Below are 17,120 nucleotides of genomic sequence, written 5' to 3' on the forward strand. Positions count from 1 at the left end.
TTTCAGTGTGGTTTAAGTAGAGAGAGAGAGTATAAATATGTTTGATTTGCCATCTCTTGTTGTTGTTATTGGTTTACATGCACATTCATTCAATGATTGGAAGACCAAATGCTGGGCATTCAAATACTTTGTTCATATGCCAAGCTTTGTGTTATTCTTTATACTCATGTTGGCTTTTAAAACAGAAATGTAAGTGACTCCTTGGAATTAATAGCTAAAGGCTGTGCTTTTCTTATATCTTGTGCTCATTTGTTTTCTGAATAAAAAGACAGTATCTCCCTTTTAAAGTCTTTTCCACTTTCTCATACAGAGGGCTAAAAATATTCTGAAATACAGCAGAGAGAAGGCAGTATAGCTTAGTTGGCAAGCCAACCTGTCTGGTTCAGATCTCAACTCTGCAATTTTCTAGCTGTGTAAACTTGGGCAAGTTACTTCATTTCTCTGTGTTTCAATTTCCTTATCTGTAAAATGTGTGTAATAGAACCTTACTTATAGTGCTATTTTAAGGATTAAATGACTTCATAGACCAAAAAAAAAAAAAAAAAAGAAAACCTTAGAACTGTGCTTGGTTCTTACTAAGTACTATACAATTTTTCCTTAAGAAAAAGGGAAAGAGAATCTTTAGGATGGGGCTGCTAGTTATGCCCCAATATTTAGTATTCTTTTCTTCTATAGCAATACAACCACCAAATTTCAGCAGAGTATATGAGTGCTTGGTATAAAGACTGTATTTCCAGTCTCTGTTTTAGCTGGGTGGGAGCCATATGACTAAATTCTAGCCAATGGGATATAAGTGGAGGCTGTATGTGCTGCTTCCAGGAAATGTCTTGAAGGATCATATGCCCTTATTGCTCCCTCTGTTTGTGGTTTCCCTGACAGTTTGAGTACAGACAAGTTGGCTACCACCCTCTTGCACCACCAGGTAGAATCTTCAAGTTGAAGATGGTAGAACAATAGTATGGGAGACAAGGAGCCTGAGCCCTGATATCATGACGCTACCACTCTAGCTCCAGACCTACTGTATTGACATAAGAGAGAAATCAACCTCAATTTTGTTTAAATCTTTTGTATAGGTTTCCTGATATGCAGTCATGGTACTGCTGTGATGGTTTACTGACTCCTCTCATTTGCTTACCAAAGGCATCTCACTTTACTTTACATGGACCTTGCAGGTGACAATAGAATGGCAGAGAGGAGAACAAAGTGGAAGATATAAGCAATGCCTTATTATCTGGAATAATAAGGCCACTTCTCAAGCAGCATCTGTCCCTTGTAGGTATTAAGGGTCAGGCAGGTAGAACTACATTCTTCCTTTACTCATAATACTCAAGCAGTACTAGGAAGGACCTGCTCCAGGAAAAAATGACAATTAAGTCTGGATTTGTAAGTTCCTAAACCGTTTTCCATCTGACACTCCTGCTATAGTTACGTTCTTGAAAGTTGCTGAGAGTAAATCTTAAGTGTTTTCAACATACACACACACACACACACAGAAACATATACACACAGAAAAGAGTTAACTATGTTAACTGTGTGAGGGGATGTATGTGTTAATTATCTTGATCTTTGTAATCATTCTAAAATGTATATATATATGGAATTACCATGTTGTCTACTTCAAATATATACGATTATATCTGTCAAAAAGAGTTATGTTTAGAGGACAGACAGCAGAAACAAGAAGAACTACAATTCTGCAGCCTGTGGAACGAAAATCGCATTCACAGAAAGATAGACAGAATGAAAAGGCAGAGGGCTATATACCAGATGAAGGAACAAGATAAAATCCCAGAAAAACAACTAAATGAAGTGGAGATAGGCAACCTTCCAGAAAAAGAATTCAGAATAATGATAGTGAAGATGACCCAGGACCTCAGAAAAAGAATGGAGGCAAAGATCGAGAAGATGCAAGAAATGTTTAACAAAGACCTAGAAGAATTAAAGAACAAACACATAGAAAAATTAAACAACAAACACACAGAAATGAACAATACAATAACTGAAATGAAAAATACACTAGAAGGAATCAGTAGCAGAATAACTGAGGCAGAAGAATGGATAAGTGACCTGGAAGATGGAATGGTGGAATTCACTGCTGTGGAACAGAATAAAGAGAAAAGAATGAAAAGAAATGAAGACAGCCTAAGAGACCTCTGGAACAACATGAAACACAACAACATTCACATAATAGGGATCCAGAAGGACAGGAGAGAGAGAAAGGACCCGAGAAAATATTTGAAGAGATTATAGTTGAAAACTTCTCTAACATGGGAAAAGAAATAACCACCCAAGTCCAGGAAGCGCAGAGAGTCCCAGGGAGGATAAACCCAAGGAGAAACATGCCAAGACACATAGTTATCAAACTGACAAAAATTAAAGACAAAGAAAAATTATTGAAAGCAACAAGGGAAAAAGGACAAATATCATACAAAGGAATCCCCATAAGGTTAACAGATGATTTCTCAGCAGAAACTCTACAAACCAGAAGGGAGTGGCACAATATATATAAAATGATGAAAGGGAGGAACCTACAACCAAGATTACTCTACCCAGCAAGGATCTCATTCAGATTCAATGGAGAAATCAAAAGCTTTACAGACAAGCAAAAGCTAAGAGAATTCAGCACCACCAAACCAGCTCTACAACAAATGCTAAAAAAATTTCTCTAAGTGGAAAACACAAGAGAAGAAAAGGACCTACAAAAACAAACCCATAACAATTAAGAAAATGATAATAGGAACATACATCTTGATAATTACCTTAAACATGAATGGATTAAATGCTCCAACCAAAAGACACAGGCTTGTTGAATGGATACAAAAACAAGACCCATATATATGCTGTCTACAAGAAACCCACTTAAGATCTAGGGCCACATACAGACTGAAAGTGAGGGGATGGAAAAACATATTCCATGCAAATGGAAATCAAAAGAGAGCTGGAGTAGCAATACTCATATCAGATAAAACAGACTTTAAAATAAAGAATGTTACAAGAGACAAGGAAGGACACTACATAATGATCAAGGGATCAATCCAAGAAGAATATATAACAATCATAAATATAGATGCACACAACATAGCACCTTAGTACATAAGGCAACTGCTAACAGCTATAAAAGAGGAAATCGACGGTAACACAATAATAGTGGGGGACTTTAACACCTCACTTACACCAATAGACAGATCATACAGACAGAAAATTAATAAGGAAACACAAGCTTTAAATGACATAATAGACCAGATAGATTTAATTGATATTTATAGGACATTCCATCCAAAAACAGCAGATTACACTTTCTTCTCAAGTGCACACAGAACATTCTCCAGGATAGATCACATCTTGGGTCACAAATCAAGCCTTGGTAAATTTAAGAAAATTGAATCATATCAAGTGTCTTTTTGGACCACAACGCTATGAGATTAGAAACCAATTACTGGGAAGAAAAATGTAAAAAACACAAACACATGGAGGCTAAACAATAAGTTACTAAATAACCAAGAGATCACTGAAGAATTCAAAGAGGAAATCAAAAAATACCTAGAGGGGAGGAGAGAAGATGGCGGAAGAGTAAGACGCAGAGATCACCTTCCTTCCCACAGATACAGTAGAAATACATCTACACGTGGAACTGCTCCTACAGAACACCCACTGAACGCTGGCAGAAAATGTCAGACCCCCCAAAAGGCAAGAAACTCCCCCCGTACTTGGGTAGGGCAAAAGAAAAAAGAAATAACAGAGACAAAAGAATAGGGACGGGACCTGCACCAGTGGGAGGGAGCCATGGAGGAGGAAAGACTTCCACGCACTAGGAAGCCCCTCCACGGGCAGAGACTGTGGGTGGCAGAGGGGGGAAGCTTCGGAGCCACGGAGGAGAGCACAGCCACAGGGGTGCGGAGGGCAAAGCGGAGAGACTCCCGCACAGAGGCTCGGTGCCGAGCAGCACTCACCAGCCCAAGAGAGGCTTGTCTGCTCCCCCGCCGGGGCGGGCGGGGCTGGGAGCTGAGGCTCGGGCTTCGGGCAGATCTCAGGGAGAGGACTGGGGTTGGCGGGGTGAACACAGCCTGAAGGGGTTAGCACACCACAGCTGGCTGGGAGGGAGACCGGGAAAAAGCCTGCAGCTGCCGAAGAGGCAAGAGACTTTTTCTTGCCTCTTTGTTTCTCGGCGCGCAAGGAGAGGGGATTCAGAGCGCCGCCTAAAAGAACTCCAGAGACGGGCGCGAGCCACGGCGATCAGGGCGGGCCCCAGAGACGGGCGTGAGATGCTAAGGCTGCTGCTGCCGCCTCCAAAAAGCCTGTGTGCGAGCACAGGTCACCCTCCACACCGCCCCTCCTGGTAGCCTGTGCAGCCCGCCACTGCCAGGGTCCCGTGATCCGGGGACAACTTCCCCGGGAGAACACACTGCGCGCCTCAGGCTAGTGCAACGTCACGCTAGCCCTCTGCCGCCGCAGGCTCGACCCGCCTCCTCTGTACCCCTCCCTCCCTGCGGCCTGAGTGAGCCAGAGCCCCCGAAGCAGCTGCTCCTTTAACCCCATCCTGTCTGGGCGGGGAACAGACGCCCTCAGGCGACCTACACGCAGAGGCGGGTCCAAATCCAAAGCTGAACCCCGGGAGCTGTGCGAACAAAGAAGAGAAAGGGAAATCTCTCCCAGCAGCCTCAGAAGCAGCGGATTAAAACTCCACAAACAACTTGATGTGCCTGCATGTTTTGAATACCTGAATAGACAACGAATCATCCCAAATTCAGGAGGTGGACTTTGGGAGCAGGATATATTAATTTTTCCCCTTTTCCTTTTTTTGTGAGTGTATATGTATATGCTTCTGGGTGAGATTTTGTCTGTATAGCTTTGCTTTATAATAGCTTTATTTTACTTCACTATATTATAGCCTCTTTCTTTCTTTCTTTCTATTTTTTCTCCCTTTTACTCTGAGCTGTGTGAACAAAAGGCTCTTGGTGCTCCAGCCAGGCATCAGGGCCGTGCCTCTGAGGTGGGAGAGCCAACTTCAGGACACTGGTCCACAAGAGACCTCCCAGCTCCACGTAATACCAAACAGCAAAAATCTCTCAGAGATCTCCATCTCAACATCAAGACCCAGCTTCACTCAACGACCAGCAAGCTACAGTGCTGGACACCCTATGCCAAACAACTAGCAAGACAGGAACACAGCCCCATCCATTAGCAGAGAGGCTGCCTAAAATCATAATAAGGCCACAGACACCCCCAAATACACCACCAGACGTGGACGTGCCCACCAGAAAGACAAGATCCAGCCTCATCCACCAGAACTCAGGCACTAGTTCCCTCCACCAGGAAGCCTACACAACCCACTGAACCAACCTTAGCCACTGGGGACAGATACCAAAAACAACAAGAACTACGAACCTGCAGCCTGTGAAAAGGAGACCCCAAACACAGTAAGATAAGCAAAATGAGACGACAGAAAAACACACAGCAGATGAAGGAGCAGGGTCAAAACACACCAGACTTAACAAATGAAGAGGAAATAGGTAGTCTACCTGAAAAAGAATTCAGAATAATGATAGTAAGGATGATCCAAAATCTTGCAACTAGAATACACAAAATGCAAGAAACATTTAACAAGGACATAGGAGAACTAAAGAGGAACCAAGCAACGATGAAAAACACAATAAATGAAATTAAAAATACTCTAGATGGGATCAATAGCAGAATAACTGAGGCAGAAGAAAGGATAAGTGACCTGGAAGATAAAATGGTGGAAATAACTACTGCAGAGCAAGATAAAGAAAAAAGAATGAAAAGAACTGAGGACAGTCTCAGAGACCTCTGGGACAACATTAAACGCACCAACATTCAAATTATAGGGGTCCCAGAAGAAGAAGAGAAAAAGAAAGGGACTGAGAAAATATTTGAAGAGATTATAGTTGAAAACTTCCCTAATATGGGAACGGAAATAGTTAATCAAGTCCTGGAAGCACAGAGAGTCCCATACAGGATAAATCCAAGGAGAAACACGCCAAGACACATATTAATCAAACTGTCAAAAATTAAATATAAGGAAAACATATTAAAAGCAGCAAGGGAAAAACAACAAATAACACACAAGGGAATCCCCATAAGGTTAACATCTGATCTTTCAGCAGAAACTCTGCAAGCCAGAAGGGAGTGGCAGGATATACTTAAAGTGATGAAGGAGAAAAACCTACAACCAAGATTACTCTACCCAGCAAGGATCTCATTCAGATGTGATGGAGAAATTAAAACCTTTACAGACAAGCAAAAGCTGAGAGAGTTCAGCACCACCAAACCAGCTTTACAACAAATGCTAAAGGAACTTCTCTAGGCAAGAAACACAAGAGAAGGAAAACACCTACAATAACAAACCCAAAACATTTAAGAAAATGGGAATAAGAACATACATATCGATAATTACCTTGAATGTAAATGGATTAAATGCTCCCACCAAAAGACACAGGCTGGCTGAATGGATACAAAAACAAGACCCATATATATGCTGTCTACAAGAGACCCACTTCAGACCTAGAGACACATACAGACTGAAAGTGAGGGGATGGAAAAAGATATTCCATGCAAATGGAAATCAAAAGAAAGCTGGAGTAGCGATTCTCATATCAGACAAAATAGACTTTAAAATAAAGACTATTAAAAGAGACAAAGAAGGACACTATATAATGATCAAGGGATCGATCCAAGAGGAAGGTATAACAATTGTAAATATATATGCACCCAACATAGGAGCACCTCAATATATAAGGCAAATACTAACAGCCATAAAAGGGGAAATCGACAGTAACACAATCATAGTAGGGAACTTTAACACCCCACTTTCACCAATGGACAGATCATCCAAAATGAAAATAAATAAGGAAACACAAGCTTTAAATGATACATTAAACAAGATGGACTTAATTGATATTTATAGGACATTCCACCCAAAAACAACAGAATACACATTTTTCTCAAGTGCTCATGGAACATTCTCCAGGATAGATCATACCTTGGGTCACAAATCAAGCCTTGGTAAATTTAAGAAAATTGAAATCGTATCAAGTATCTTTTCCGACCACAACGCTATGAGACTAGATATCAATTACAGGAAAAGATCTGTAAAAAATACAAACACATGGAGGCTACACAATACACTACTTAATAACGAAGTGATCACTGGAGAAATCAAAGGGGAAATCAAAAAATACCTAGAAACAAATGACAATGGAGATATGACCACCCAAAACCTATGGGACGCAGCAAAAGCAGTGCTAAGAGGGAAGTTTATAGCAATACAAGCCTACCTCAAGAAACAGGAAACATCTCGAATAAACAACCTAACCTTGCACCTAAAGCAATTAGAGAAAGAAGAACAAAAAAACCCCCAAAGCCAGCAGAAGGAAAGAAATCATAAAGATCAGGTCAGAAATAAATGAAAAAGAAATGAAGGAAACAATAGCAAAAATCAACGAAACTAAAAGCTGGTTCTTTGAGAAGATAAACAAAATTGATAAACCATTAGCCAGACTCATCAAGAGAAAAAGGGAGAAGACTCAAATCAATAGAATTAGAAATGAAAAAGGAGAAGTAACCACTGACACTGCAGAAATACAAAAGATCATGAGAGATTACTACAAGCAACTCTATGCCAATAAAATGGACAACTTGGAAGAAATGGACAGATTCTTAGAAATGCACAACCTGCCGTGACTGAACCAGGAAGAAATAGAAAATATGAACAGACCAATCACAAGCACTGAAATTGAAACTGTGATTAAAAACCTTCCAACAAACAAAAGCCCAGGACCAGATGGCTTAACAGGTGAATTCTATCAAACATTTAGAGAAGAGCTAACACCTATCCTTCTCAAACTCTTCCAAAATATTGCAGAGGGAGGAACACTCCCCAACTCATTCTACGAGGCCACCATCACCCTGATACCAAAACCAAACAAAGATGTCACAAAGAAAGAAAACTACAGGCCAATATCACTGATGAACATAGATGCAAAAATCCTCAACAAAATACTAGCAAACAGAATCCAACAGCACATTAAAAGGATCATACACCATGATCAAGTGGGGTTTATCCCAGGAATGCAAGGATTCTTCAATATACACAAATCAATCAATGTGATACACCATATTAAGAAATTGAAGGAGAAAAACCATATGATCATCTCAATAGATGCAGAGAAAGCTTTCGACAAAATTCAACACCCATTTATGATAAAAGCCCTGCAGAAAGTAGGCATAGAGGGAACTTTCCTCAACATAATAAAGGCCATATATGACAAACCCACAGCCAACATCGTCCTCAGTGGTGAAAAACTGAAACCATTTCCACTAAGATCAGGAACAAGACAAGGTTGCCCACTCTCACCACTATTATTCAACATAGTTTTGGAAGTGTTAGCCACAGCAATCAGAGAAGACAAAGAAATAAAAGGAATCCAAATCAGAAAAGAAGAAGTAAAGCTGTCACTATTTGCAGATGACATGATACTATACATAGAGAATCCTAAAGATGCTACCAGAAAACTCCTAGAGCTAATCAATGAATTTGGTAAAGTAGCAGGATACAAAATTAATGCACAGAAATCTCTTGCATTTCTATACACTAATGACGAAAAATCTGAAAGTGAAATTAAGAAAACACTCCCGTTTACCATTGCAACAAAAAGAATAAAATATCTAGGAATAAACCTACCTAAGGAGACAAAAGACCTGTATGCAGAAAATTATAAGACACTGATGAAAGAAATTAAAGACGATACAAATAGATGGAGAGATATACCATGTTCCTGGATTGGAAGAATCAACATTGTGAAAATGACTCTACTACCCAAAGCAATCTACAGATTCAATGCAATCCCTATCAAACTACCAATGGCACTTTTCACAGAAGTAGAACAAAAAATTTCACAATTTGTATGGAAACACAAAAGACCCCGAATAGCCAAAGCAATCTTGAGAACGAAATATGGAGCTGGAGGAATCAGGCTCCCTGACTTCAGATTATATTACAAAGCTACAGTAATCAAGACAGCTTGGTACTGGCACAAAAACAGAAATATAGATCAATGGAACAGGATAGAAAGCCCAGAGGTAAACCCATGCACATATGGTCACCTTATCTTTGAAAAAGGAGGCAAGCATATACAGTGGAGAAAAGACAGCCTCTTCAATAAGTGGTGCTGGGAAAATTGGACAGGTACATGTAAAAGTATGAAATTAGAACACTCCCTGACACCATGCACAAAAATAAACTCAAAATGGATTAAAGACCTAAGTGTAAGGCCAGACACTATCAAACTCTTAGAGGAAAACATAGGCAGAACACTCTATGACATACATCACAGCAAGATTCTTTTTGACCCAGCTCCCAGAGAAATGGAAATAAGAACACAAATAAACAAATGGGACCTAATGAAACTTAAAAGCTTTTGCACAGCAAAGGAAACCATAAACAAGACCAAAAGACAACCATCAGAATGGGAGAAAATATTTGCAAATGAAGCAACTGACAAAGGATTAATCTCCAAGATTTACAAGCAGCTCATGCAGCTCAGTAACAAAAAAACCAACAACCCAATCCAAAAATGGGCAGAAGACCTAAATAGACATTTCTCCAAAGAAGATATACAGATTGCCAACAGACACGTGAAAGAATGCTCAACATCATTAATCATTAGAGAAATGCAAATCAAAACTACAATGAGATATCATCTCACACCGGTCAGAATGGCCATCATCAAAAAATCTACAAACAATAAATGCTGGAGAGGGTGTGGAGGAAAGGGAACACTCTTGCACTGTTGGTGGGAATGTAAATTGATACAGCCACTATGGAGAACAGTATGGAGGTTCCTTATAAAACTACAAATAGAACTACCATACGACCCAGCAATCCCACTACTGGGCATATACCCTGAGAAAACCATAGTTCAAAAAGAGTCATGTACCAAAATGTTCATTGCAGCTCTATTTACAATAGCCAGGACATGGAAGCAACCTAAATGTCCATCGACAGATGAATGGATAAAGAAGATGTGGCACATATATACAATGGAATATTACTCAGCCATAAAAAGAAATGAAATGGAGGTATTTGTAATGAGGTGGATGGAGTTAGAGTCTGTCATACAGAGTGAAGTAAGTCAGAAAGAGAAAAACAAATACAGTATGCTAACACATATATACGGAATCTAAGGAAAAAAAAAAAAAAGGCCATGAAGAACCTAGTGGCAAGACGGGAATAAAGACACAGACCTACTAGAGAATGGACTTGAGGATATGGGGAGGGGGTGGGGTGAGATGTGACAGGGTAAGAGAGTGTCATGGACATATATACACTACCAAACGTAAAATAGATAGCTAGTGGGAAGCAGCCACATAGCACAGGGAGATCAGCTCGGTGCTTTGTGACCACCTAGAGGGGTGGGATGGGGAGGGTGGGAGGGAGGGAGATGCAAGAGGGAAGAGATATGGGAACATATTGTATGTGTATAACTGATTCACTTAGTTATAAAGCAGAAGCTAACGCACCATTGTAAAGCAATTATACTTCAATAAAGATGTTTTAAAAAAAAAAAAGAATTATTAAATAAACGTATTTGACAAAAAAAAAAAAAAAGACAACATGGTACTTGCACAAAAACAGAAATATAGATCAATGGAACAGGATAGAAAGCCCAGAGGTAAACCCACACACCTATGGTCAACTAATCTATGACAAAGAGGCAAGGATATACAATGGAGAAAAGACAGTGTCTTCAATAAGTGGTGCTGGGAAAACTGGACAGCTACATGTAAAAGAATGAAATTAGAACACTCCCTAATACCATACACAAAAATAAACTCAAAATGGATTAAAGACCTAAATATAAGACCGGACACTATAAAACTCTTAGAGGAAAACTTAGGAAGAACACTCTTTGGCATAAATCACAGCAAGATCGTTTTTGACCCACCTCCTAGAGTAATGGAAATGAAAACAAAAATAAACAAATGGGACCTAATGAAACTTAAAAGCTTTTGCACAGCAAAGGAAACTATAAACAAAATGAAAAGACAACCCTCAGAATGGGAGAAAATATTTGGAAACAAATCAATGGACAAAGGATTAATCTCCCAAATATATAAACAGCTCATGCAGCTCAATATTAAAAAAAACAATCCAATCAAAAAATGGGCAGAAGACCTAAATAGACTTCTCTCCAAAGAAGACATACATATGGCCAAGAGACACATGAAAAGCTGCTCAGCATCACTAATTATTAGAGAAATGTAAATCAAAACTACAATGAGGTATTGCCTCACACCAGTTAGAATGGTCATCATCAGAAAATCTACAAACAACACATGCTGGAGAGGGTCTGGCGGAAGGGGAACCCTCTTGTACTGTTGGTGGGAATGTAAATTGATACAGCCACTATGGAGAACAATATGGAGCTTCCTTAGAAAACTAAAAATAGAATTACCATATGACCCAGCAATCCCACTACTGGGCATATACCCTGAGAAAACCATAATTCAAAAAGACACATGCACCCCAATGTTCATTGCAGCACTATTTACAATAGCCAGGTCATGGAATCAACCTAAATCCCCATCAACAGACGAATGGATAAAGAAGATGTGGTACATATATACAGTGGCATATTACTCAGCCATAAAAAGGAACAAAATTGAGTCTTTTGTAGAGACGTGGATGGACCTAGAGACTGTCATACAGAGTGAAGTAGGTCAGAAAGAGAAAAACAAATATCATATAGTAACACATATATGTGGAATGTAGAAAAATGGCACAGATGAACTGGTTTGCAAGGTGGAAATAGAGACACAGATGTAGAGAACAAACATATGGACACCAAGGGGGGAAAGTGGGGCTGGGGGTGGTGGTGGTGGGATGAATTGGGAGATTGGGATTGACATATATACACTAATATGTATAAAATAGGTAACTAATAAGAACCTGCTGTATAAAAAAAAAGTTATGTTTAGTTTTCAGCCTCATGTAGCTATTTAAAATGGAATATTTTGAGTATGCATATGTATTATTACTGTAAATTAATGCTTTTCAGCCAGGTAATTATAGCTGTACAAACCTTAGCTTAAATATTTCAAAAACTGTAGTAGAAATTGTTCATTTGCCCACAGAAAGGTTGCCCAGCGTAACTGTGTATCTATTTATCGATCTGTTCGCCTGCCTGTGTATCTTTTCACATACACATTTGGCTGGATTTATACCAATTCAACTGTTATTATTGGTTACTCAATATGAGAAAGGCTTCACAGTCTTTGAACAATTTTTTAAAAGAGAAAATGAATTTTGACTTTACAAATCAGTTGGTTAGAAAAAATTCAAAAAATGGGTTCCATATGTAACATATAACAATAAAAATTGTGCTGTGGAAACACTGACAAGTACTATGCCCTCCAAAACATGGATTAGGTTGTGGCTTCTGGCTAATGTGTGTTAAAAAATGCTGCTACACAAGTAAGTATCACTGCCTTAGAACCTGGTAGAAATTGCTCTTCTCAGGAAGGTGTTGTGTTCCTTTATCATTCTGACTTTACCTCTGGAATTCGTACCTCTGGAATTCGTGGCTCACACTGGAGCTTTTCAGCTTTCAGAGCCCTCTAGGCAGGTTCTCAGCTCCTGGAGGATCTCTATGGCTACTGACCTTTGCTCCCTCAATTTGTTGTGGTGTGCAGTGTCCTTTTGGCACTGCTGCTGGTCCAAAGTCAGTACTGCATACTTTATGCCAGGTAGATCCCCAAAGCAGTGGCAGGAACATAAATTGACACTAGGTTCTCTAGGTCTCTAAAGAAGGGATAATGACGAAATCCTTTGTGGGGAGAAAGGAGAAGATTCCTTTCTAAATAGTACAAGAATACAAATAACTATCAAATTCTAGAAACATTCAATATGACTTTAGATAATCAAATGGTAAACTTTCAGGGAAAAGCATCAGGAATGAGGTTGGGATGGTAAATGCTGTATATAAGATAGTCATTCATGTGTTTAAAAATACTTATTGTATGGAGGGTTTACTATGTGCCTGACGGCCTTCTAGATCCTGCTGATTCCATGATGAACAAAACAGAGAAAGTTTCTGCCCACGTGGAGCTTATATTCTACTGAGGGAGACAGGCAATAAATATGAACAAATTTAGGTGATATCAGGTAGTGATAAAATACTGTGAAGAAAAATTAAAATACTTGTATTGGCCACTAGATGGAGCTCATTGCTCTCTTCATTTCTTTCACCAATCGCCTGAAAAAGAGAAGCTGAGTGCATGATACACTATTATCATGTTATGTTTTGGGGCCAGGTGATAGACCCTTTGTTTCCTCAGTTTGTCTCTCTTCCTATTTCTCCCTCCCAATTTGGATTTTTTTCCTACCAATTGATTGATAAGGGGAAACATGGTTAAGACATATTAAGGCATCGTCTCAAGATATCTTGGTATAGGTGGGTTAGATCAACTCCTTCCTAAATCATAGAAATCCTCTCCCCTCAGTTTCCTGGGTATTTAACTTCCTGCATTTATCTGTTTAATATCTGTATTCACCATTAGACTGTTAGCTCCTTAAGAGAGAGACTTCAACTGTGTTTCTCAGTCCTTGGCAGAGTACAAATCTTTTGAATAGATGAATCCCTTTAGTCTGAGCAATTCCTGATTTCCAGGTAGTCTCATTTAACTTAATAGGGGGATCGTTTTGGTGTTAGGTTGGAAAAAAATCTCCACAATAAAAACTGGGTGAGTTTGCCTGTCTTGTGTTCTATGACTGACTCTCTGTCAAGGACCTCCCAGTGGATGGGAAGAGTGGGATATGTGTGTTTGTATATGATAGGCAAATTGTTTGGCATTCTGAGTTCCTGCCCATATTTTTTCCTCTTTCTGTTTGGATAAAAGCCCAATGCAACAATGGATGTATTTCTAGTCCATTGGTTAAGCTCATTTGAACTTAACCAATGTTAGGCACATGCTTTTGTCAGGGTTAACTCTAGAAAAAGCGTCTTAAACCTTCTACTCTTTAGAGAGTGGAAGGGTCATTGTGAAAACCACTAGGGAGATGGAATCTATCCTATAATCTCTTGGCCTTAGATTGGTTTTCAACATCTATACATGTTTTGTTAGATTTACGCCTTAAGTATTCATTTTTGGTAGCTATTGTAAATGGTATTAATTGTTCAGTTTTGGTCTACTGTGGTTCATTGCTTGTATATAGAAATACAATTGAAGGTAGATTTTTTGTGTGTTGATCTTGTGGGTTACAACCTTGTTAAACTCACTTATTAGTTCTAAGAGGTAGATTTCCTGGGACTTTCTATATGGATGATCTTGTTGTCTGAAAATAAGGACATTTTATTTTATCCTTTCTGATCTATATGCCTTTTATTTCTTTTTCTTGCTATATTATGCTAAGACTTTCAGTATAACTTTGAACTAGACTGGTGAGAGCAGACATCCTTGCTTTTTCCTTTAGTAGGGGCCAAGCACTCAGTTTTTGATCATTAAATATGATGTTAGCTATAGGTTTTTTATAGATGCCTTTTATCAGCTTGAAGAAGTTCATTTTTACTCTAGTTTGCTGGGAGTTTTATCATGATAGGTGTTTTGTCAAGGTTTTTCTGCATCTATTTATATGATTAAGTGGTTTTCTTTCTTCAGACTTTTAGTAGGGCGACTTGCATTAATTGATTTTTTAACTATTCTTGCATTCACAGAAGGAACCCCACTTGGTCGAGATGCATTATGTTTATATATTGCTGGATTTGACTTGCTAATATTTTGTTGAGGATTTTTGCATATATTTTCATGAGAATAATGGTCTGTAGTTTTCTGTTTTTTGTACTGTTTTTGTCTGATTGTGGTATCAGAATAATGCTTCCCTTGTAGAATGAGTCAGGAAATCTTTCCTCTTCCATTTTGACTTGGTGTCATTTTTTTCTTTAAATGCTTGATAAAATTCACCATTCATAAGGGACCATCTGGCTTGTAGAATTGTTTTCCAAAAGTTTTTAAATGGTTTTATTGAGGTATAATGGACATACAAAGAGCTACATACATTTAATGTAAAATTTGATGAGTTTGCACATATGCAAACACACATGATACCATCTCTACAATCCAGGTAGTTGACATTTCCAACACCTCCCATAACCTCCCCCCACCTCCCTTTTTGTTTGCCGTAAGAACACTAAAAATGTGTTCTACTCTCTTAACACATTTAAAATGCACAATAGCATACTTGTAACTATAGGCATTATGTTGCACAGCAGATCTCAAGAACTTATTCATCTAGCATAACTGAAACTTTATACCCTTTGGACAATAAGTTCCCATTCTCACCCCTTCCCCAACTCCCTGCCTACCACTATTATATTCTCTGTTTCTATGAGTTTGATGATTTTAGATACCTCATATAAGTGAATTCATAAAGTATTTGTCCTTTTGTAACTGGTTTATTTCACTTAGCATAATGTCCTCCAGGTTTATTCACGTTGCAAATGGCAAACTTTCCTTCCTAATTAAGGCTGAATAATATTCCTTGTATGTATCTATCACATTTTCTTTATCCAATAATCTGTTGATGGACACTTAGGTTGTTTCTATATCTTGGCTGTTGTGAATAACGCTACAATGAAAGTGAGAATGCAGATATCTCTTTGAGATCCTGATTTAAACTCTTTTGCATATATACCCAGAAGTGGGATTGTTGGAACATACAGTAGTTCTATTTTTAATTTTTGTGAGGAATGCCCACACTATCTCCATAGCTGATGCACCATTTTACATTCCTACTAACAGTGTTTGAGGGTTAAAATTTCACCACATCCTCGCCAACACTTGTAATCTTGTCAGGTTTTTAAAAAACAGTAACCATCTAATAGGTAAGAAATGATATCTCATTGTACTTTTTAAATCTTACTTATTTATTTATTTACATCTTTATTGGATTATAATTGCTTTAAAATGTTGTGTTATTTTCTGCTGTATAACAAAGTGAATCAGCTATATGTATACATATATCCCCATATCCCCTCCCTCTTGCGTTTCCCTCCCACCCTCCCTATCCCACCCATCTAGGTCGTCACAAAGCACTGAGCTGATCTCCCTGTGCTATGCAGCAGCTTCCCACTAGCTATCTATTTTACACATGGTAGTATATACATGTCAATGTTACTCTCTCACTTCTTCCAGCCTCCCCTTCCCCCCATGTGTCCTCAAGTCCATTACCTACATCTGTATCTCTATTCCTGCCCTGCCACTAGGTTCATCAGTACCATTTTCCTAGATTCCATATATATGCGTTAATATATGGTATTTGTTTTTCTCTTTCTGACTAACTTCACTCTGTATGACAGACTCTAGGTCCATCCACCTCACTACAAATGACTCAGTTTCATCCCTTTTTATGGCTGAGTAATATTCCATTGTGTATATATATATATATATATATATATATATATATATATATATATATATCAAATTTTCTTTATCCATTCATCTGTTGATGGACATTTAGGTTGCTTCCATGTCCTGGCTATTGTAAATAGTGCCTTGAACTATTTATAATGAACTATTAATAATGAGCATTGTAGCACATGTCTCTTTTTGAATTATGGTTTTCTCAGGGTATAATGCCCAGTAGTGAGATTGCTGGGTCATATGGTGGTTCTATTTTTAGTTTTTTAAGGAACCTCCATACTGTTCTCCATAGTGGCAGTATCAATTTACATTCCCACCAACACTGCAGGAGGGTTCCGTTTTCTCCACACCCTCTCCAGCATTTATTGTTTGTAGATTTTTTGATGATGGCCATTCTGACTGGTGTGAGGTGATACCTCACTGTGGTTTTGATTTGCATTTCTCTAATGGTTAGTGATGTTGAGCATCCTTTCATGTGTTTGTTGGCAATCTGTATATCTTCTTTGCAGAAATGTCTATTTAGGTCTTCTGCCCATTTTTGGATTAGGTAGTTTGTTTTTTTGATATTGAGCTGCATGAGCTGCTTGTATATTTTGGAGATTAATCTTTTGTCAGTTGCTTCGTTTGCAAATATTTTCTTCCATTCTGAGAGTTGTTTCTATTATATAAAGCAAGGGTCTGCA

This window comes from Balaenoptera musculus, chromosome 1 (genome assembly GCF_009873245.2).
Source record: "Balaenoptera musculus isolate JJ_BM4_2016_0621 chromosome 1, mBalMus1.pri.v3, whole genome shotgun sequence".
Taxonomy (NCBI): domain Eukaryota; kingdom Metazoa; phylum Chordata; class Mammalia; order Artiodactyla; family Balaenopteridae; genus Balaenoptera; species Balaenoptera musculus.